Raw genomic sequence first — 22,984 nt, 5'->3', positions numbered from 1 at the left:
GGGTTGTCCTGCAGCCGGGGGCCATGCTGGGCTGGGAGATGGAGCAGGAGAGAATGGGAAAGGGGCACTGACTTCCTCCTCACGTGCCTGGGTGTCCCGGGGCTCCTTCCTCTTCCTCGCAGCCTCCTCCTCCATCTGGCAAAGGTTTGGCGATGGGAAATTCTGTTTTGGAAGGAAAACAAGGGATGAGTACATTGAGTTTTGTACTTGTTTGGAGCAAAGCAGGGGAAGAATTTATGCCAGAATTACAGTTGAGTAAGAAAATTAGGATCAAGGCAATGATCCAGAAAAACTGGCTTAATCTGACAGAGTCAGGATATAACCTGACACCCCGTTGGGAAGGGAGGTGGTAGCAGTCTGATGAAATGGTGGCTGCAGTCCTGTTGGAGTGATGAACGTGATTCTGTCAAAGGGTTGATCCTGTAGAAGGGTCTGGTCTTCCTCTGAAGGTCCAGTGGTGCTGATGGAGCTCTTGTCCTCTGGGAATCCAGTAGGCAAGGTGCTCCTGGTGTTGCAAGGGTGAGATTATATCCAGGCAGGAATGCTTGGTTCCTCCCCCTGGGCGGAGCATCCCACAATGGGATGATGTAATTTTATCAGTCCTGCAGTGACACTCAATGGCCCATTAACAGAAGATGGCCCCTGGAGGGCGTTATCAGGGCTGAGTCATGGCAGAGATAAAGAACACTGCCCCACCTGTTTATCACAGTTCATGAAGATGGTGACTGAAAACACACTTTTGGTTACATCTTACATTGTCACCTGAAACAGTGAGGCAATCCCTGCTCGGGGTGGGGGGTGAACACCACCCCCCTTACCCAAACTGGCTCAGGTGTAAAACCCCCACCCTGGGAAGGCCCCGCACACAGGGGACAATGTCACACTTGCCCTGCCCCAGGGGAGGTCTCTGTCCCTGTCACTCCCTTGCTCTCCCCCCTTTGCTCTTTCTTTCAATCTCTCTCTCTACCTCACATTTACTGTTCAATAAAATCCACTTTGGATTTGGTCTCGTTAGCACGTTAATTGGGGCAGAGGCATCTCTCTAACAATTTTATTAACCAGATTGTGACATTATTTTGGCTCAATGAGTTCAGGGCACTGTTGTCTGACCCCAAGTGCCTTTAACAACAGCATGGTTCCCTCCTCTGAGCGGATTGTGGCTCCTTCTAGAGGAAGTCTTGGAAACTTTAACGCAGCTTCCTCTGAGGGACTTGTGGGAGAACTTATGAGGGAAATGGCTGTTGTGTGGGGCCAGTGTAAATAAAATATTTTGTTGTCCTTCCTTGAAAAGTTTGTTAAAATCACTGGAGGAAAGGGACCAAATGACAAATGCAAGACTGAAAAGGATCATTCACAATTTGAGGAACACAAGGCTGCTAAAAGTCCTACAAGATGCCCAGCTCAAGTAACTAAATTCCCCAAAACTCCCGAATTCATAGGTTTGAGGGCTTTGCCAAATGTGAGAATCATTATTTTCTTCGTCCCTGTCACCTTTTTGACAGACACACAGAGCTTTCCATTTTTTTACATAATCTGTATTGGGCCAAATTTCCACTTTCCTTTTATCGGAACCTGCCAGCATGTGAGTTGGAGCTGTGCAGGAACCGATGAATTTTGGAATTGCCACAGAATTGCTTCTATTGTCAGTTTATTCATGTTTGGGATTTGTGTTTCCATCACAGGTGACTTGTGGGAAGAGCAAATATTCCTCAAGGCATTTTATGGAGGGTTAAGTTTGATTTCTCCCGAGTTTATTTTGTCTGGTGCCCAGGGGATGCTCGAGGGGTCTCTGTGCTTCTTGCCCTCGGGGATGCTTGGGAGGGGCTTGGATGGGTTGTCCCTGTCCCTGTCACCCCAGGCCATTCCCCAGGGGTCTCCATCGTTCTCACCCCAGGGAATGCCTGGGCGGTCTCCCTCCCTCTCACCCTGTGCCAGGGGCTGCTCAGGGCAGTCTCTCTCCCTCTCAGCCCAGGGGATGCTCGGGGGTCTCTGTCTCCTTGCCCTGGGGGATGCTCAGGCGGTCTCCATCCCTCTGGCCTCAGGGAATGCTTGTGCAGGGCTGGGGACCAGGGGCTCTGTGTCCCTCTCACGCTGAGGGTGCTCGGGGCTGGGGGGGCTCTCCGACCTTCTCATCCCTGGGGAGGCCGGGGGGGTCTCTGTCCCTCTCAACCCTGGTGTGACCCCGCCCAAACATCATCGGGGTCAGAGGGACAGAGACACCCCCAATCCCCCAGAAGGGCTGAACCTGGGATTTGGTTTGGACTGAGGATTTAGGAAGGGGCTGGAATTGGGGCTGGGGTTGGAGCTGGGGCTGAAATTTGGATTAGAGCTGGATTGGGGTTAAGGCTAGGCATGGGATTGGCTTTAGGGCTGGGGTTGGGATTGGGTCTGGGGCTAGATGAGTCTGGCACTGGGATGAGATTAAATACAGAACTGTGAGTGTGTCTAAATGTGGAGTGAGATTGAGACCAGGATCAGGGTCAGGTTTGGGACTGAGCGCACGCAGAGCGGGACAGGGGGGATGTCACTGCAGGATGTCCCTGGCATGGTCCCAGCCCTCCTCAGGCACCTCCAAACATGGGGGGCAGCTGGGTGCTCTGAGATCCAGGTGCTCCCACGCTGCCCCTCAATATCAGGTGAGCATTCCCTGAGGGCAGCCCTGAATGTGACCCTTGGGGCTCTGGGATCAGCCTTCACATCCCTGTGGGAGCAGCTGCAGACATGGTGAGCGTTTTCCCCCCAACCCAGCCTTTTCCTAAGGAAGGGTGAAGCCCAGCTGTCCTCCTCCTCTCCTCAGCTGAGGATGTCAAACTCCCCAGGAGCAGGAAAGTCCCCATTCCCTGTTTCCTTGTGGCTGCAGCCTGGAACATCCACTCAGAATGAAGAACTTTCTGACAGCCCTGCTGAATGACTCTGGGAGGAGGTCTGTGAGAAAGGGAGGAAATTGTATTTTGATAGGAAATAAAGCTACAATATTACTTCTTTCCATCGCATTCCTTTTCAATCAGTTGCAGTTCTGTTTACAGAGTGCCACCTTCTCATCTGATTGTGTTTGTGTCGTCCTTTCTCTCCTGCCTTTCTCTGCCTGCTCTGTTTCTCTCTTAGTGTCTCCCTTGAGCCAGGGCAGCTCCCACCAAACGCCCTGCCCTGATTTCATTCCCAATCCAGGAGCTACAGCCACCACGGGTGAAGTTATGAAGGCTGGCAGTGAAATGTCACTGTAGGATCTTGCTCCACTTGGCGTCTTGCTCCTTGTTAAGAGCTTTGCCTTCAAGGGCAGGAAGATCTTTTCCTGGCTGGGAACTGGAATTCCAGCCCCTGGGAGCGTGTGCCATGGATCCCAGAGGGGCATTCCTGAGGCTCCCAGGGTGCTGCTCCTGCCGTGCCTCCCAAGGAGCCGTGCAGGGCCCGGGAACAAGGTGCAGCAGCTGTGTGAGCTCCCAGAGCGCGCACCAAAGATGGATTTGCCAGGCATTTCCCATCACATTTCCACCTGGTAGCAGAGGGAGGAAGGAAAGGGAAGCAAGTCCCTGACAGAATCCCGTAAGTATTGGGGTAGGAAGGGACCCTGCCCGCGGAGGGAGTGTCACAATCCGCTTGGAGGAGCGGGGTGTTGTGATGGCTTGTTTACCAGTCCCAGAAGGGCAAAAAGGCGAACAGCCGGGGATCATCAGTTTAATCACAGCAAATTCACCTTTATTATATAGTGCCAACAGCAAATGCAATGGAGGGGACAGAAAGGAAATAAAGGATAGAAAGAAAAAGACAGGAAAAGGGATTATAGCTGCCAAAGCAGATGAAATCCTCACTGGTCTGGACAATGGAGATCCATTTTGTCACATCGGGGAGAATCTCAAAATCTTGGTTATCTCAGGGGTCTTTTATAGTCTTCTGTGGAAGGGGGGAACAGGCAAAAGACAATGAATGTCCATTGAAGGCACCGAGGGGGAACAGGTCATGTTATCAGCCGTGAGCGAGAGCCATTGTCTTCTTGGTCCATCGCCCACACCTGGGCAAACATCTCACATTGATCGGGCCAGCCCTCCTCCCTGTGGTAGGGGTCTCAGTCTCAGTCCTTGGGAGGGGCTTCAATCTCCATCCGTCACAGTGGTCATGAGGCAGATGAGGGGTCTTCTGTGGGAGATCACCAGAGTTACCCCAGAAAGTTCATTTGGCCAAGAGGTGGGAAAATTAATGGGTTGAGCAGGTATCCTGAAACAGGTGTAAGCACATAGAACAAGCCGCTCCTTGCCAGATCCTTGCCAGGCCCTGCTCGAAGCAGTGGTCTGAGGTGGTACAGCAAATACACCTGCAAAACAAATCATCCACCTCTCCAAGACGGAACTCCAGTCGGGGTCTCCAGGATCTCAGTCTCTGCCATTGCAGCAAACATGAGGGAAAAATGAGGGGAATTGGGACCATCTGTAACAGGGGCGTGCATGTCCTTTGAAGGGGAACGATCCCCACATGCGCCCAGCGCTGCAATAAACATACAGTCTCTACAACTCCTTGCAGGATTTGTGGGGATCAATTTTTCATCCGCGTTTCAGCAGCAAAGCTAGCAGACTAAACAGCGTATTTTACCTATGCTGGCAAGCTACTAATGATTCAAAGCAGCACATTTCACCTAAATACAAATGGATTTCTACCCTGTAACATTTACCCTGTAAAATACACTGTTTCCACCGCTGAGCACCCCCTGGGCTGAGAGGGACAGAGACTCCCTGGAGCACTCCCCTGGCAGAGGGTGAGCAGTAGGGAGAACCCCCCAGGCATTCCCTGTGGTGAGAACGATGGAGACCCCCTGGGCAATGGCCTGGGGTGAGAGGGAAATGGCCAGGGGTAACAGGGGAAGGGACAACCTATCCAAGCCCCTCCAAGGCATCCCCCTGGGCAAGAGGCACAGAGACCCCGTGAGCATCCCCCGGGCACTGGACAAAACAGACTCAGCAGAAATCACACTTAATCCTACAAAAAATGCCTTGAGAAATATTTGCTCTTCCCACAAGTCACTTGTGATGGAAACGCAAACAAATCCCAAACATGAATAAACTGACAATAGAAGCAATTCTGTGTCAATTCCAAAATTCATCAGTTCCTGCACAGCTCCAGCTCAGCTGCGGGCAGGTTCCGATAACAGAAAAGTAGAAATTTGGCCCAATACAGATTATTAAAAGGAAGGGAAAGCTCTGTGTATCTGTCACAAAGGTGACAGGGACGAAGAAAACAATGATTCTCACATTTGGCAAAGCCCACAAACCTATGAATTCGGGAGTTATTAGGGAATTTAGCTACTTGAGCTGGGCTTTTTGTAGGACTTTTAGCAGCCTTGTGTTCCTCAACTTGTGGTGAACGATCCTTGTCAGTCTTGCTGGTATCATTTGCTCCCTTTCCTCCAATGATTTTAACAAACTTTTGAAGGAAGGACAACAAAATATGTTCTTTACACTGGCCACCCACAGCAGCCATTTTCCTCATAAGTTCTCCCACAAGTCCCTCAGCGGAAGCTGCATCCAAGTTTCCAAGAGTTCCTCCAGAAAGAGACAGAACCTCCTCAGAGGAGGGAACCATGCTGTTGTCAAAGGCACTTGGGGTCAGACAATAGCGCCTAAAATCTCTGCAAAATAATGCTGCAATCTGGTTAACAAAATTGTTAGAGGTGCCTCTGCCCCAATTAAGGTGCTAACGAGACCAAATCCCAAGTGGATTTTATTGAACAGTAAATGTGAGGTAGAGAGAGAGAGATGGAAAGAAAGAGAAAAAGGGGGGAGAGCAAGGGAGTGACAGGGACAGAGACCTCCCCTGGGGCAGGGCAAGTGTGACATTGTCCCCTGTGTGCGAGGCCTTCCCAGGGTGGGGGTTTTACACCTGAGCCAGTTTGGGTAAGGGGGGTGGTGTTCACCCCCCACCCCGAGCAGGGATTGCCTCACTGTTTCAGGTGACAATGTAAGATGTAACCAAAAGTGTGTTTTCAGTCACCATCTTCATGAACTGTGATAAACAGGTGGGACAGTGCTCTTTATCTCTGCCATGACTCAGCCCTGATAACGCCCTCCAGGGGCCATCTTCTGTTCATGGGCCATTGAGTGTCACTGCAGGACTGATAAAATTACATCATCCCATTGTGGGATGCTCCGCCCAGGGGGAGGAACCAAGCATTCCTGCCTGGATATAATCTCACCTTTGCAACACCAGGAACACCTTGCCTACTGGATTCCCAGAGGACAAGAGCTCCATCAGCACCACTGGACCTTCAGAGGAAGACCAGACCCTTCTACAGGATCCCTGCTTTGACAGAATCACGTTCATCACTCCAACATGGAGTGGACTGCAGCCACCATTTCATCAGATTGCTACCACCTCCCTGACCAACGGGGTGTCAGGATATATCCTGACTCTGTCAGATTAAGGCAGTGTTTCTGGATCATTGCCTTTATCTTAACTTTGTCATTAAATTGTAATTCTGTTTTAGACTCTCCCCCTGATTTTCTCCAAACCAGTACAGAACTCAATGTTCTCATCCCTTGTTTTCCTTCCAAAACAGAATTTCCCATCGCCACACCTTCACCAGATGGAGGATAAGGCTGCAAGGAAGAGGAAGGAGCCATGGGACACCCAGACAGGTGAGGAGGAAGTCAGTGCCCCTTTCCCCCTCTCTCCTGCTCCATCTCCCCCATGTCCTCCATGGCCCCCAGCTGCAGGATAACCCCGCTGCCGACGCCGTCCTGCTGGGGACGCACTGCGGGGATCTCCTTCCCCTTCCCTCTGGCACGGAGGCAAATCCCATCCTCTCCTTGTCCTTCCGCCCCGAGAGGAGGAGAATAGGATGGAGATCAAGGAGGACAAATTCCCACAGCAGGACCTCGTGGAAGAGGCCATTTTGAGCAGCTCCATGGCACAGGAATCCAACGGGGAGGAAAATCCTCAGAGATCCCACAGGAAGAGGGGCTCCAAGCCCAGCCCAGGGTGTTCTGAGGAGGAAAGACCCACCCTGGGCCAGGAAGGTGGGCAGAGCTCCAGCCAGATCTCAGAGTTGGTGGTCCATGAGCAGCTCCATGATGGGGAGAAGCCCTAAAAGTGCTTGGAGTGTGGGAAGAGCTTCAGGCGGAGCAACAACCTGAACCAGCACGAGATGATCCACACTGGGGAATGGGCCTACGAGTGTGGGGAGTGTGGGAAGGGCTTCAGCTGCAGATCCAACCTCGTCATCCACCAACGCATCCACACTGGCGAGAGACCCTATGAGTGTGGGGAATGTTGGAAGAGCTTCAGCCAGAAGTCCCACTTGATCAGCCACCAGATCATCCACAGTGGGAAAAGGCCATACAAGTGTGAGCAATGTGGGAAGGGCTTCAGCCAGAGGTCCAAACTGATCATCCACCAAATGGTCCACACTGGGGAGAGGCCCTACGAGTGTGGGGAATGTGGGATGAGCTTCAGCCAGAGCTCAAGCCTGATCTGCCACCAGAGGACCCACACTGGGGAGAGGCCCTATGAGTGTGCCCAGTGCCAGAAGAGGTTTCAGACCAGCTCCCATCTCCTCCTGCACCAGCGGATTCACACATAGGAGAGGCCCTTCCTCTGCCCCCACTGAGGGAAGGGCTTCAAGCAAAACTCCCACCTCATCAGGCACCGGCGCATCCACACCGGGGAGAGGCCCTACGAGTGTCCCCAGTGTGGGAAGAGCTTCTCCAGCAGCTCTGCCTTGACCCGACACCAGCAGACCCACCGGTAAGGGAAGCCCTGCAAGTGCCCCAACTGCAGGAAGAGCTTTGTGCACTGCTCCAACTCCATCCCCCATGCGAGGACCCACGTTGGTCAGAGCCCCAGTGACCCACATTGCCTGTGATCCATGTTGGGAAGACACCTGGCTGGTTATCCTTTTGGTATGGCCCTAATATTCGTCTGATCTATCTTCATCCCTTAAAAACACCTGAAATAGGACCAAAAAGAAAGAAATTTGTCAGAGATGTCTAAAGTCTCACCATTTCACAGCTAATTGAGGGGGAATTTATGGTTTGGGGACATATTATGGAAGATTTGTTGGTCCTTGGGGGATTTTGGGCAGTGTTCTTCATCTCTCTCCATTCCAAACAACAAATAACAGTCCCACTGAAAACAACGCAATCTTACCCCTAAAAGTCTCAATCCCATCTATAAATGGCTTGTTCTAACATCAAAAAACCTCAATCCCATGCCAAAATTACTCAATTCCTTAGCCTCTAGGGTGAGATGCGGTTGGAAGAAGATTGGGAGAAGTGGGATCCAAATTTGGAGCAGTGGGATTGGGGTTGTGTGGGACTGGGATGGCGGAATGTATTTTAGCAATAAATAAAATTTTCAGAATTATTTATTCCTGTCCCATTATTTTTCCATCAGTTCTGGTTTGTTTTCCTGAGTGCCACCTTCTCAGCTGTTTGTGTTTGTGTCCTCTTTTCTCTCCTGCCTTTCTCTGCCTGCTCTGTTTCTCTCTCAGTCTTTCCCTTGACCCAGGGCAGCTCCCACCAAAGGCCCTGCCCTGATTTCATTCCCAATCCTGGAGCTACAACCACCATGGGTGAAGTTATGAAGGCTGGCAGTGAAATGTCACTGTAGGATCTTGCTGCACTTTGCTTCTGGATCTTCCATAAGAGCTTTGCCTTCAAGGGCAGGAAGATCTTTTCCTGGCTGGGAACTGGAATTCCAGCCCCTGGGAGCGTGTGCCATGGATCCCAGAGGGGCATTCCTGAGGCTCCCAGGGTGCTGCTCCTGCCGTGCCTCCCAAGGAGCTGTGCAGGGCCAGGGGACAAGGTGCAGCAGCTGTGTTGGTTCTGCAGTGCCACAAGGGCCCCTGGTTCCATGAGTTTCCGCACTGCCAGCAGCGGTTCCTGGGTTCCCGTGGTGCCCTGCTGTGTCACCATGGATATTTGGTGGCATGAAGTTCCTCAGTGTCACAATGGCCTACCTGGCTCCATGAGCTTCTGCAGTGTCCAAATGGCCTCCTTGGATGGGCAGTGTCACCATGGGCCATTGGCTCCATGCAGCCCTGCTGGGTCACCATGCACTCCTTGGTTCCATAGAGCTTAAAGGTGAGGATGGCCCCAGCAGCTTCCATCTGCAATAGAGATCCAGGGAAAGGACAGGGACAGAGAATTCAGCTGGGAGTCTCAGAGAATTCTGCTTCCAGAGATCATTTCTGGTCACACTGTCCCTTGTAGAAAGGTGGCACCATTCCAGGCAGCCTGTACTGAGCAGGTGCTTCCTGAGTGGGGTTTGTTGTTCAGGAAACCTGCTCAGGCTTTTCCATTCTTTCCTTCCCAAGAGGAAAACTTCTCCTGGGCCTGTGTGCAGGCAGAGCCCTGAGGAGAGCAGGTGGGACACGGTGCAGTGGGCTGGGACATGGAGCTGCAGAGCTCAGGGACAAGGTTCTGCTGCAGGGCACAGGGATGTCAGTGCCAGGTGGGCCATGTCAGACCTGGTGAGGCTGGGGCTGAGGAGCAGCTTGTCCAAACAGGGTCAGCCCTCAAGGGGCTCATTCTTCTACATGCCCAGACCTCCTAAGGAGACATTCAGCATCAAGATCACCTGGGGAATGCTTCTATCAGTTCTTCTCTGAACTGGAAAATAAAAAATACCCACTTGATTAAAGAAAAGAAGTCATGAGGTAGACTTCTAAATCTTCCTCCTTAACAGAACTCCAAACTGACTCCAATAAGCTGCACAAGCCCTGGAGACTTGAACGTTTGTGTTCGGGGCTGAGTCCAGGACCCTCAGGCACTGAGAGAATGTTGAAGAAGCTGCCCAAGGAGTCAGAAGCAAAACTCCCATGTCCCTTGGAGCATCACTGGGCCCCACTGAGGGCAGGGACTGCCAAAGGCTCCCCAAGGACTGGTGAGAGCAGATCCTTGAGGCCAGGACTGCAGGGAGCCAAAGGCTCAGAGCAGGGAACTGCAATGCTGAGCAAGGCCTGGGCTGGCTGGGGGAAGCAGAAAGGCCAAGCCCTGAGCCCAGCCTGGCACAGCAGGGCCTGTCCCTGACGGGTGGCTCGGGGCTGTTTGTGGGGCAGTGGGATGTGAGGGGCAGCAAGGACAAATGTCACAAACCTGTGTGACACTCCAGATCCTCATGGAACCAAGGGGCCAGTGTGACACTGTGGGAAGTTGTGGAACCAAGGGATCACTGTGGCACTGTTGGGCCCATGGAACCAAGGGGCCAGTGTGACACTGTGGGGCCTCATGGAAACAAGAGGCCATTGTGAGCCTGCAGGGCTGTAACACCCCAGAACACTGAAATGCTGGGGGGAACCAAAGGCTCCTTTACTTGAGTTTGGTGCACAGGAGAAACACCAACCAGATATTCTCACCATGGCCAGATGCAAAGAATATTCTTGTCAGGAAGGGACTCACAATGATCATAAAGTCCAGTTTTTAAGTGAATGGCCCATACATGAATTGAAGCCACAGCCTCAGTGATACCAGCATCATGCTCTAACCAACGGAGCTAAGAGGTCAAAATGACAAAAAATTTTACTGGCAAAATATAGACAATCAAGCAACTTTGGCAAAGGGTTTATTACAACATCCATTTCAACATAAAACTCTTATCATAGCATTAACTTCACTAACTTAGCCCATTTAACCTAAAAACCTTTAACCCTTAAGATGTTAAGTTACCCAAAAATGTTCCAGGTAAGTTGGATTAGAAGGAGAAGAAATTGAGAACAACAGAAAGGCAGAAGATCTGTAGAAAGACACACAGACACAGACAGGCACCAACTGCTCGGGTTCCATCGTCGCCAACAGAGGAACCCCAGGAGAAGGCAGGATCCAGACCACGGGCTGGCCTTGAGCTCCGGCTTTTAACCCCCTGGGCCTCCATGGGCCCGCCCCTGGGGTGGGACTGCCAGTTGATTGCCCAATCAGAGTCAGGGTAGGCACCACTGCTGCTGGTGTGTGATTGATTGATGGCTCAGCCAATCAGAAATGGCTTGGCACCACCCCTGCTGTGTGATTGATTGGCAGCTCAGCCAATCAGAGCTGGGTTAGCACCGCCCCTGCTGTGTGATTGACAGCTGTGCCAGGCCAGGGCTGGGGGCGGGGCTGTGTCCCACCACAAACCAAGGCCTGACCCGGCCCTGGCCCCACACGGGCATTCCGAGCATCCCAAGGGGTCTCGGGACATCGATCTCATCCAGCCTCTGACAGCGACCACGGTGACACTGGGGAACCTCATGGAACCAAGGGGCCATGGTGACACTGTGCTGCCTCATGGAATCAAGGAGACCATTGTGGAACTCGGGGGAACCAAGGGTCCGTGGTGACCTTGTGGAGCCCGCAGTGTCACAGAGGAGCCGTTGTGACACAGCGAGGGCACATGGAGCTGAGGGGCCATTGTGACACATCAGGGTGTGATAAATTGAGGCGAATAATTTGATTCAGCCTTTTTAAGGTCAATTAGAATTTTATTAATTACAGCAAGCAGTAGCAAGCAAAACAGCGCTGGGTGGGTAGGGGTCTCCTAACCGCCCCTCCTGCAGTGTCCCACACTGCAGTGCCCCACACCCCACTCCCTTATTCAGTTTCTTTTTATAGTTTCTTGGAGGTTTCTTCATTCGTGTCTTTTGCGATAGCGGTGGGCGTAGCTTGAGCATCTCTCTGCGTCGTTTCTGCGTTGTGTCGAGGCAGGTGATCGCTGATTTCACAATCGGCTCCAGACAGTGATGGGCGTGCCTGGAGCACTCCTACATTGTCTAGTCCGGTGGCCATTGCCTGGTGGTCGCTGATTTCATAATCAGCTCCGGCCATCCCCCAACATCCTTAGCCTGTGCCTGCAAAAGAAGCTAAGAAAAGCTCCCTATATGGTAATTAATCATACTTGTGATCTTGCGGTTTTGCAATATGTCTATAGCCTTGTGGTTTGTAGCAGTTGCTTTTTTTTTTTTTATTGTCCTCCCCTATCTCCTAACAAGCAGGCTAGTCCCTTATACTTTAATTTTTATATTTCCTCCTTTAATATTCCAATTCTTTTGATGAACAAACAAGTTACCTCAGTTTATCACAATCCCCCATTTTCTCTTTTACCATTTTGTTCATCAAATCGCTTTGCTGCTTCGTAAGCTAGAAGTAAAGTGTTCAGCATTGTCCTGACTAGAAACACACTAGGACAGAGCAATAGAAAACTAATAATTTGCCAATAAGGGTGGAGTCCTAGCCCTGTTTTTGTTTCGTAATATCCTGTTTTCCCCTTTTTGGCTTGCTGCTCCCTTGGTGTTTCGGAGGCACTTAGACTGGTCCTTTGAGGGATCCTAGTACTCGGCTGGCAATAGTTGGAGCATTTCAGCATTGTTCCACTTAGAGGGGGCTTGGCCTTTTCCTCTCTGCCTCGCTCGCCGACTCGGGTGCTTCGAGCCGCGAGGTAAACCATCTTCTCGGCAGCAGCGGGACTCGCCTGAGCGTCCCCTTTTCCGCTCCTGCCTAGCCTTGTACTGTTCCCAGTTCTTATCTTTGACCAGAGGTGGGTTGCAAGGAATCCCCTTCAGTTCCTTTCGACAACACCCTTTTATTATCTGAGCAGCAAATGGAGTGGGCTCGTTAGTATGAAAACAAGAATATTTCCCACCACTCAGATCCAAAACTGACCCACCGATTTTCCAATTCTCCTATCCTTAGCACAGTTTCAGTTAGTTTTCACTGAGTTTTATAGCACTCAGTACAAACCCCAATTGGTGGTCTTCCCCTCTGGCAATGGACCCACCACCGTTCTTGGCAAATTTTACATATAAAGCACACAAAAGGATAACAATCTCCACAACCTTCCTTATTACAAGTCACTATATAGTCTTTAGCTAGTTTGTAATTGTATCCCTTTGCTTCCCCTTATGGTTGATTTGGATAATGTCCACAGAGATCATTAGTTTTTCTTAAGAGTCACTTTCAAGTTCCCAGGCTGGCTAGTCACTCTCCACTGGTTATTTGTGGCAACCGGGCCTTTCACTCGGCTGGCGTGAGTCCACCCCTTTTCGGCCGTCCTGACTGCCGTTTCTGTGGTAAGCAAAACAAGAAAAGGACCTTCCCCACATGGAGTTAAGGAATCTTCCTTCCAAGACTTAATAAGTACTTGATCCCCTGGTTTTATCTTATGGATTGTTATATCCAGAGGTGGTCTCTGTGCCAACACTCCTTTCTTCCTCAATTCCTGCCTTCTGCTCATAATTTGGGTAATGTAGAATTTAATATGAGAATCTTTCAGGCAGGGGTGATCTGTGGGGGCTTCCATATCATAAGGCATTCCAAATAGCATTTCAAATGGGGAGATCCCCACATCAGTTCGGGGTTGAGTTCGAATGTTCAATAAGGCATGAGGTAGGCACTTAACCCATGACATTTTTGTTTCCAGCATTAACTTTGTGAGTTGTTTTTTTATTTCTCCATTCATCCTTTCCACCCTCCCCGAGCTCTGTGGATGCCATGGGGTGTGATATTTCCATTGAGTCCCCAAAGCTGTCAGGACATCTTTTGCAATTTTAGAGGTGAAATGGGGTCCCTGGTCCGAGTCTAAACACTCAATTAATCCATACCGGGGGATAATTTGCTCTAATAATATTTTTACCACAGTGTTCGAAGTAGCTCAGGCCATAGGATAAGCTTCCACGTAATGGGTTAAGTGGTCTACCAGTACCAATAAATATTTATACCTCCCCACTTTTGGTAATTCTGTAAAATCTATTTGTATATGTGAAAAGGGTCGTTGTGCCAGTTCCCTTCCGCCCATTGGTCTTTCTCTTAATTGTTGTTTATTTATTCTTTGACAGGTTAAACATTGTTGGGCTACCTGTTTTGCAAGATTATAGACCCCTATACACATATATTTAATTGCAAATTGGTCAACCAGGGCTTGAATTCCCCAGTGGGTTTTCCTATGGATTGCTTGCAGGACCCTCATTGCCATTCCTTTTGGGAGTACCTCCCGCCCGTCCGGTAGTATCCACTTGCCTCCCTCTTTTTCCTTCACCCCCATTTGGTTTAATTTTTGTTTTTCCTGTACCATGAAGGCTAACACATGGTTAATGGGTTCATGGAACCGGCAGTGTTTGTCTTGGGGGTCTTCACAGGCGCACTCATGATTAATGAGTCCATGGAACCAGCAATGTTCCTTTTGGGGGTTATCACAGGCACACTGTATCGAATCAATCCCGTATGCATCCCAACAAGCCCAACATGGTTCTTCCTCTAAGTCAGCTCCACAAGTGGAGCAATCTTCCCTTTGTGTGACCCCCCCCCTTATATGGTTTTAAACTCATTAGAGCTGCCTTTCTCGCCTCCTGGTCGGCTAAGTTATTTCCCCGTACTGAGTTTCCCATCCCCACTTGATGTCCTTTTACATGCACAATAGCTATTCTTTCCCGACCTCTCAAGGCCTGGAGCACTTTCCGAATTAATTCCCCATGTATCAACCCCTTTCCCTGTGAATTGATAAGTCCCCTTTCTTCCCAGATTTTACCAAATGTATGAACCACCCCATAAGCATATTTTGAATCAGTATAAATGGTCCCAACCTTTCCTCTTAGCAGTTCTAAAGCTCTGAGCACTGCATACAATTCACATGCTTGTGCTGACCAGCTGGGGCTAAGAGGACCAGATTCTATTTTCTTAAAAATCTTCCCATCCACAATAGCATACCCAGATTTCCTTTTCCCTTCAAGGACCCGAGAGGATCCATCTACATAATATCGATATCCTTCCTCTAATTCCTCCTCTTCAAGATCTGGTCTTATTTTTGTTTGTTCCTCTATTTGCAAAAGACAATCATGAGTTAGTCCCACAACTGGTTCCCCGTATAGAAACTGGGCTGGATTTTGTAAGCTTGTGGTTTCAATACTTAACCTAGGAGAGGAAATTAGGATGCCTTCATACTTTAGGAGTCTGGCATCTGTTATCCATTTATCCGCTTTTTGTTGTAGTACTCCACGGATGTTATGAGGAGATAAAACCTTCAGTTCACTCCCAAAAGTTATCTTTCCTGCTTCTTCTACCAAAAGGGCAGCAGCCACTATCGATTGCAAACAGGCAGGCCACCCTCGACTAACAGGATCGAGAAGCTTTGAAAGATATGCCACTGGTTTCTTTCCTCCAGCCCATTCCTGGGCTAACACCCCGTACGCCACCCCTTCATTGACATTAATGAATAAAAAGAATGGTCTTTTTAGATCCGGGAGGCTGAGAACCGGGGCATTGACCAGTTCAGTTTTTAATGATTTTAACCGGGTCTCATCCTCGGAGCTCCATTTTAATAGTCCGTCTGTTGTTAATTTTTCATACAGAAATTTAACTTTCCCACTAAAATTTTCAATCCATTGTCTGCAATACCCAAAAAGTCCCAGTAACTGCCGAACCTGCCTTTTAGTTTTTGGAGCTTCCAGGGAAAGTATTCCTTGGACTCTATCAGTATCCAATTTCTTAGTCCCCTGAGTCAGCCAGTGTCCGAGGTATTTAACTTCCTCTTCCACGAATTGTAATTTCGACTTTGAAACTTTGAGTCCCTTAAGGCTTAAATAATTTAGGAGTTTTATAGTTTCTTCCCTTACTCTTTCTTCTTCTTTCCCTGCAATTAATAAATCATCTACATACTGTAGAAGCACAATCCCCTCCCCCTGTGAATATTCTGCCAATATTTGTTCCAGAGCTTGCCCAAACAAATTTGGGGATTCGGTAAACCCCTGGGGAAGGACTGTCCACCTCTATTGTTGTTTTCTATGTGTATCCGGGTCTTCCCATTCAAAAGCAAAATAATCTCTAGAGGTTTCCTTAAGGGGACAGGCCCAAAAAGCACCTTTAAGATCTATTACACTATACCACTGGTTTTCTGGGCCAAGTTGGCTTAAAATAGTATGTGGATTGGCTACGACCGGGAATCTCTCAACTGTTCTTTTATTGATTTCCCGCAAGTCATGCACCAGTCTGTAACTGCCATTCGGTTTCTTTACCGGCAGAATGGGGGTATTGAAAGGGGACATACAGGGTTCTAAAAGTCCCTTTTCCAAAAGTCTCTTTATTTCTGTTTTTAGTCCTTCCCTCCCCTCTTTGGGTATGGGATATTGGCGAATCCTGACAGGGATTTCTGGGTTTCTGATAGTTACCTCAAAGGGTTCAATATTTAATTTCCCCACACTGTCGGGGGTATACCAAACTTCTGGGTTAATCTTTTTTTCGTCTTCAGCCCGGGGAGGATATAGTTTTACTGTTAGTTCTCCCTTTTTTGCCTCTATCCCTATCCCCAACTCGATCATCAAATCTCTCCCTAATAGATTATAATCTGCTTCTGGAACTAGTAAAAATGACCCAATTCCTAATTTAGAATCACTTTCTAAGAGTACATCCTTAATTACAGGTACTCCAAAGGGTTCCCCTTTGGCCCCAATCACCTGTATTATCTCAGGTGAAACCTTACACCCTTGGGGAAGGGTCTGGACGGTTGATCTCTCCGCCCCTGAGTCCACAAGGAACTCATATTGTTGTTGCTGGGGACCTATTTTTAATTTTACTAGGGGCTCTGTTCTTTCCCTTGTCCCCAGCAGATAGAGCCCCCGACCCCCCTAATCTTCTTTGAACTGTTCCTCATCAGCAATCTTCTGCCGACACTCTCTCCTCATGTGTCCCTTCTTCCCACAATAGAAACAAACAATGCTCTCTCCACCTCTCGACTTCCCCTCAAACCAACTTCTCTGGACATCAGTCTGACCTCTAGACTGACCTCCAGTTCTTCTTTGGGGATTCCGTTGTCCCTCCCTTACTGCTGCCAACATGATTTTTGACTGCTTTTTAAAACTCATCTTCTCTCCTAACACACACCTTTTGAGCCTCTCACAACAACTCATCCAATCCTCTCGCCTGCCATCCCTCCAACCTCTCCAACTTCTTCCGAATGTCCACCCAAGAATCGACCACAAAATGCACCTTCAAAAGTGTCTCACCCTCTGGGGTATTGGGGTCCACCCCTGAATACAACTGGAAAGCTTTCTTCAATCTCTCCCACTATCCAAAGAGCTGCATATTCGCTCTCCTCTTGGTTAAAGGGCTCTTTGGAGTTAACATATATATTTAGAGCTTGACAGATCCAATCCTCAAATGACCCAAATACGGGCCAATATAGTTGGTCTCCCCTTATTTGTTTACCTCCCCAAATTTCCATACAATAATGGATCATTTTAACCCTATCTTTTCCTTTTCTAGAAGGAAAGGCATCCCAATACTTTACCATTAAGCCCAGTGGACTTTCCTCTGGGATCTGAGGAAGTTTTACTGAGATTCTCCCACCCATGGGTTCAGCAGATTTACTTTTTCTCTGACCCATCTTCTTGAGTGCCTTCTCACACTCAACACAAACAATACGACAGTCGCTTCCCCCAATTCGTGGCCCACTCCGTCGCCGGATATGGGAAACGCACTACTATGGGGTCCACACTCACTTGGGGAATCTGAGCTGCCAGTTCCCCTCTCACACACACATTTGCATTCGCTGCACTCCAGGACTCCCACCCCTGACCGAGCGACCGAGCAGACTGGACTACTCACGTCTTTCCGGCGCCTCCGTTTCTCGACCGGGGCTTCGCCCTGTGTGTCTTCTTATTCACCTCAATCACCCCGGGACTACACACCCCTAAACGACTCTTAAAGACCCCGTTTCCGGGGTCGAGGCTTTGTCCCTTTCACATGCACTCCGGAGCCCGCTTGTACGGGGCCCACCGAGCACATACACTTATACTAAATTAGTAAGCCGAAACTTGGGGAAGTTTCTCCGGGGATCCCCCGCCCCAGGAACTTTGACGCAGTCCACCTCCGCATCTGGGTTAGGCCCGCTTGCTCTCCTCCTAACCCAGGAGCCTCCCCACCGAGGGTAACCCGACGCCGAGGGGGTGCAGCTCTCCCCCTCCTACGTCACTCAACCCTGGATGCTCTTGGAATATTAATCCCTCAATCCAGCAGGTTTTAATCAACCCTGGAAAAAGGAGGCCCACCGCCCACCGGGGGCTACTTACGCTTCCTGCGTGTTCACTCTTCCGCGGTTCTTCGTGCACAAAGATTAACGGGGGTACCTTTGCTTGCTACTGAGTTTTAGGTTCGTCGGTAAAGGCCCAAGGAGGAAGCCCCCCCTTAGGTCCACCGCAAAAAGGCGGTGGGGCGCCTCACCCTAGTGGGGCCTCCCTCCCGGGTTTCCTTTATCCGAGTCACGGCACCAAATTGTGATAAATTGAGGCGAATAATTTGATTCGGCCTTTTTAAGGTCAATTAGAATTTTATTAATTACAGCAAGCAGTAGCAAGCAAAACAGCGCTGGGTGGGTAGGGGTCTCCTAACCGCCCCTCCTGCAGTGTCCCACACTGCAGTGCCCCACACCCCACTCCCTTATTCAGTTTCTTTTTATAGTTTCTTGGAGGTTTCTTCATTCGTGTCTTTTGCGATAGGGTTGTGCGTAGCTTGAGCATCTCTCTGCGTCGTGTCTGCGTTGTGTCGAGGCAGGTGATCGCTGATTTCACAATCGCCTCCGGACAGTGATGGGCGTACCCGGAGCACTCCTACGTTTTCTAGTCCGGTGGCCGTTGCCTGGTGGTCGCTGATTTCATAATCAGCTCCGGCCATCCCCCCACATCCTTAGCCTGTGTCTGCAAAAAAGCTACGAAAAGCTCCCTATATGGTGATTAATCATACTTGTAATCTTGCGGTTTTGCAATATGTCTATAGCCTTGTGGTTTGTAGCAGTTGCTTTTTTTTGTCCTCCCCTATCTCCTAACAAGCAGGCTAGTCCCTTATACTTTAATTTTTATATTTCCTCCTTTAATATTCCAATTCTTTTGATGAACAAACAAATTACCACAGTTTATCACACTGGTGGTACCACCCAGACATATCTATGACAACTCTATTTTTTTATTTGAAAATAAAATGTGGGCCAAGCCATGCCCTGGCAGACGAGGCCTGCCCACCTTTAGTCATAGCTGGGGAACAGGACCAGGGGGCTCAGGGGTGGAGGGTTTCGTTGTGGAGGGGGGAGTTTAGGGAAGGGCTCAAGACGGTGCTGCAGCTGCGGCAGGGCAGATGGGGACAGAAGTGAAGAGCTGGGAACACGGGTCAAGTTCTCTTTGCTGGAGTTGTTAGGCTCATCTTCTGAAGATGGGCAGGAGCACCTTTGGAGAGAGGAGTGGCTGAGGCCCCAGCTGCCAGTGGCACACTGGGACCCTCCTGCACAGCAGGGCCCAGAACTGGCAAGGCTCCCCAGCCCGGCTGGAGCTGCTGGCACACCTTGGCCCAGCTGAACAGCTGCCCCTCAAGGCCCCGGTGAGCAGGGGACGGCTCTGGGCAGGCTCCCTGGCCAGGAGCGGGCCCCAGAGCGTGACTGCCTTTCAAGGGTAATCTCGTCCCTGCTCTTTCTTCTCCCCACCTTGCCTTGCCTGTGCCCTGTGCCCCTGGGGCTGCTCTTGGCCTGGCAGCCTCAGTGGGAGCCAGCACTGGCTGCAGCCCCAGCGGGCCCCCCAGGACAAGGCCCAGCAATGAAGAGGCCAATGAAAGCACTGGGCAGCAGCAGAGCCCTCAGCAGAGTTCTTTGGACAACCACAGACTGGCCACAGCTCCACTGCAGCCTCACTGGGAATGTTCCCTGACTATCAACAGCCATTAAAGGAAGCTGTTTGAGGTCGAGATCACCAAAACACTCACCATTTTCTCTTCCAGCAATACCAGATTCCAGCAGAGCAAATCATCAGGCAAAGTGCTGCACCAAGCACAATGGCCATCAACTTAACCAAACAAGGTGTTCCCCAGCAGAAAACTCTTCTCATGCTTTTCCGGGTCTTGTCAGCACGTGTTGAGGTGCCGGCTGCATCTGTGGGAGCAATGGGGAGCGTGAGCCCGTGCTGTGCTCCACTGCTGAGCTGGCAGCACGGTGCAGAGGGACAGGAGGTCCTTGGTCTCTGTTTCCCCCAGAGCTGGGGCCTTGCCGCCCCTTGGCACAGGACTGCCCAGTACCCAAACCCCTGAGCCTGCATGCCATAATTCCTCTGTGCTCTGCTGTTCTGCTCCAAGCAATACTTGTCAAAGGGTGGATGAAGACAAGGAAAATGGCCAGGGTTTTGGAGCTGCTCCAGGGCCCTCCCTCCTGCAAACAGCTGCCTCTCTGCATCAACCCAGAGACCAGGAAATTGCAGGGGATCTCAGGCCCATGGTGCAGTTTGGGCTCCCTGTCAGCTGCTGCCAAATGCCTTCCTGCAGAGGCTGGGGAGAAGCTGCAGCCAGGCCAGGCTGGGAAACAGCCCTGCAGGGCAGGAAAGCAGCAGCAGGGCAGCCAGGCTGCCATGGATCCCTTCCCTCTGTGCTGGGCACGGCGTGTGCAGATGTGCAGGGAATGCCCCGGCTGCTGAGTCCCAGGGGAAGGCTGAGGGAAATGCACCCACCACCACATCTCTCCACATCACTCAGGATTTGTTCCAGATGTTTGGATTCCTCCAGTGACTTACTGTCTCCTGTAGGTTTGTTCTTCCTTCTCAGGGGACCTTAAGAGAAATATTTGCATTTCCCAGGAATGGATCCCACAAAACCAGGGCTCAGCCTGTGGGGTCAGCAGGGACACACTACTCACCCCTGCGATGGGAGTGGGGCTTATGTGCAACATCCACCAGAGGACCTGGGAAAGTCCTCCCTGCAGACACATCTGTAACACAACAGCCACAGAAGCTTCTGTCATCTCTGCGGATCTGCACGAGCAGCACTGAGCCGCAGGAGCGCTGAGGGGATGGTGCAGGGCAAGGGCACACACGTGTGTGGTTCTGTCCTGGCACCTGCAGCGATGCCCCCCTGGCTGAGCTTTGGGCTCTGAGCTGGCAGCTCTCCCAGGGGGAAAGGCCTTGACCTACCCTCAGCATCTCCCTGAGGCTCAGTAATGGGTATGGGTTGGGAATCCAGATCATCTTCATCATCACGTACAGCTGCAAAGAAAGGCAGCACAGAACAGCTCCTGTGTCTCTGCTGAAGATTCTCCTTCAGGCCAGAGTGGCAGTGAGTGCCCCTGGGTGATTGGTGGCCTCCAAGGCACTCCCTCAGCTCTGCCTCCCACTCAGGAGCAGGGCCAGGGGGACCACGTGCCTGCGGTGGCCCCACACTGGGATGGAAGGAGCCCCTTGCTGGGCAGTCGGGGCAGAAAGGACTCCCTGCAGCTGCCAGCAGCTCTAAACCCAGCCCCAGGCAGGGCCAGGGCTTGGCAGCAGCAGCAGCAGCAGCTCAGGCTCCCTGGGGCCGGCAAAGGAGCTGTGAAAGGCTCAGCCCCGGGGCACAGCCCTGGGCCCGGCCCCTTCCCTCTCTGCTCTTCTCCCTGGCTGCACAGAGCACACAACATGGAAGGACACACTGGCATTGCACATGGGTGGAAGATGGACAGCCAAATGCTCCTTCCTCCCACTGACAGCGATCCTGTGGGATCACTGTTGAGCACAAGAGTAGAAATTTGGAGGACAGGATTTCCAGAATCCATCAAACTTCAAAGCATCTTAAAGGAAATCACACATGAATATTACTCTGGACAATGATCACTCTGTTAGGAAAGAGTTGCTGATAACCAACCTTCACCAAGCTCCAAGACCCTTAAACCATGGTTTGCCAGTCTTTCCAAATGATGCAAGTCACGGTCCCAACCTAGAAAGAAGAACAGATAGGAAATATTCCACGGTGTGATGGGATCGCCTTCTATGGGGAAGTGAGCACTGCAAGGGGCTCAGGTAATGCTGTGTGCCCACACTGCCAAGCAGCAGAGAGGGCAGCTCAAGCCTCAGCAGGGCTCAGGCCCAGAGACACAGCAATTACCTCCAGTGACTGTGCCTGGCATCGCCTCCCTTCCTGCAGCAGAGGCTGCCAATGAGCCACTGCTTGCTCTGGGAAACTCAGCCTTCAGCACAGCCTCTCTGTCCATCTCTGGAGAAGGGAAAAGGGACAGCTGGATCAGGTGGGCCTGTTCCCCATTGGGAAGGTGGCATCTTCAGGAGCCAATGCTTGTCAAAGACATTAATAAGGTTCAGGAAGTCATCAAAGCTTTGGAACGGAGGGCAGGGCCCTCCCTTCTCCAAACCACCACCCCTCCTGATCTTCCTGGGGACTGGGAAATTGCAGGGGATCTCAGGGTGTGCATGGCCCATGGTGCAGTTTGGGCTCCCTGTCAGCTGATGCCAAATGCCTTCCTGCAGAGGCTGGGGAGAAGCTGCAGCCAGGCCAGGCTGGGAAACATCCCTGCAGGGCAGGAAAGCAGCAGCGGGGCAGCCAGGCTGCCATGGATCCCTTCCCGCTGTGCCGGGCACGGCGTGTCCAGATGTGCAGGGAATGCCCCGGCTGCTGAGTCCCAGGGGAAGGCTGAGGGAAATGCACCCACCACGGCGTCTCTCCACATCACTCAGTGTCTTCTCCATGTGTTTGGATTCCTCCAGGGACTTACTGTCTCCTGTAGATTTGTGCCTCCATCTTGGAGGAGCTCAAGAGATGTATTTGCATTTCCCCCGGAATGGATCCCACAAAACCAGGGTTCATCCTGTGGGCTCAGCAGGGACACACGACTCACCCCTGCGATGGGAGCTGGGCTTGTGTGCAGCAACCCGGAAAGGAGCCTGAAAAGTCTTCCCTGCAGACACACCTGTAACTCAACAGGCACAGGAGCTTCTGTCACCCGCTTCCTGCCAGGTTGCCAATGATTATTCTCTTAGGAACATTGACAGCATACCTGCAGGAGGCTTAAGAGGCTGGAAATCTGCATGGAGCCAAGCTGCTGGAGAAGCCTTCCTAGCATGCTCATCTAGAAGGGAGCACAGATGAGAACCATTTCCTGGTGTGCTGGGATCCCCCTGTGCCTTTGGGAACTGGGCACGGCAAGGGGGCCAGGTAAGGCCATGGGAGCCTCATGTGAATGGCCATGGCCAAAGCTGCACAGGAGCCTGGGGAGCTCTGACCTGGCTCCTGGCCACTCTCCACACGATTTC

General features: G+C 51.0%; 2 long non-coding RNA genes and 2 pseudogenes across 3 annotated transcripts; 1 reads left to right on the top strand and 3 right to left on the bottom strand.

Annotated features, from left to right (window-relative positions):
* LOC128820668 (uncharacterized) overlaps positions 1-22,984 on the top strand; it is a 1,438,581-nt pseudogene that overhangs the window by 293,343 nt on the left and 1,122,254 nt on the right.
* Positions 1-22,984, bottom strand: part of LOC128820667 (uncharacterized) — a 2,212,279-nt pseudogene that overhangs the window by 1,606,529 nt on the left and 582,766 nt on the right.
* Positions 19,330-20,949, bottom strand: LOC128820787 (uncharacterized). 2 transcript variants are annotated; one of them, XR_008440945.1, is made up of 4 exons: positions 20,882-20,949; positions 20,608-20,679; positions 20,486-20,521; positions 19,330-19,854 (listed from the first exon to the last, which is right to left on the bottom strand). It is a non-coding gene; the product is annotated as an uncharacterized LOC128820787 (long non-coding RNA). The 2 variants fall into 2 exon arrangements; XR_008440946.1 differs by lacking the exon at positions 20,486-20,521.
* Positions 21,257-22,963, bottom strand: LOC128820784 (uncharacterized). Its single transcript, XR_008440942.1, has 4 exons — positions 22,729-22,963; positions 22,570-22,641; positions 21,825-21,932; positions 21,257-21,656 (listed from the first exon to the last, which is right to left on the bottom strand). It is a non-coding gene; the product is annotated as an uncharacterized LOC128820784 (long non-coding RNA).

Source organism: Vidua macroura, chromosome 30 (genome assembly GCF_024509145.1).
Source record: "Vidua macroura isolate BioBank_ID:100142 chromosome 30, ASM2450914v1, whole genome shotgun sequence".
Lineage (NCBI taxonomy): Eukaryota > Metazoa > Chordata > Aves > Passeriformes > Viduidae > Vidua > Vidua macroura.
Note: the sequence above shows the minus strand (reverse complement) of the source record. Positions and strands in the feature narration are given on the sequence as shown.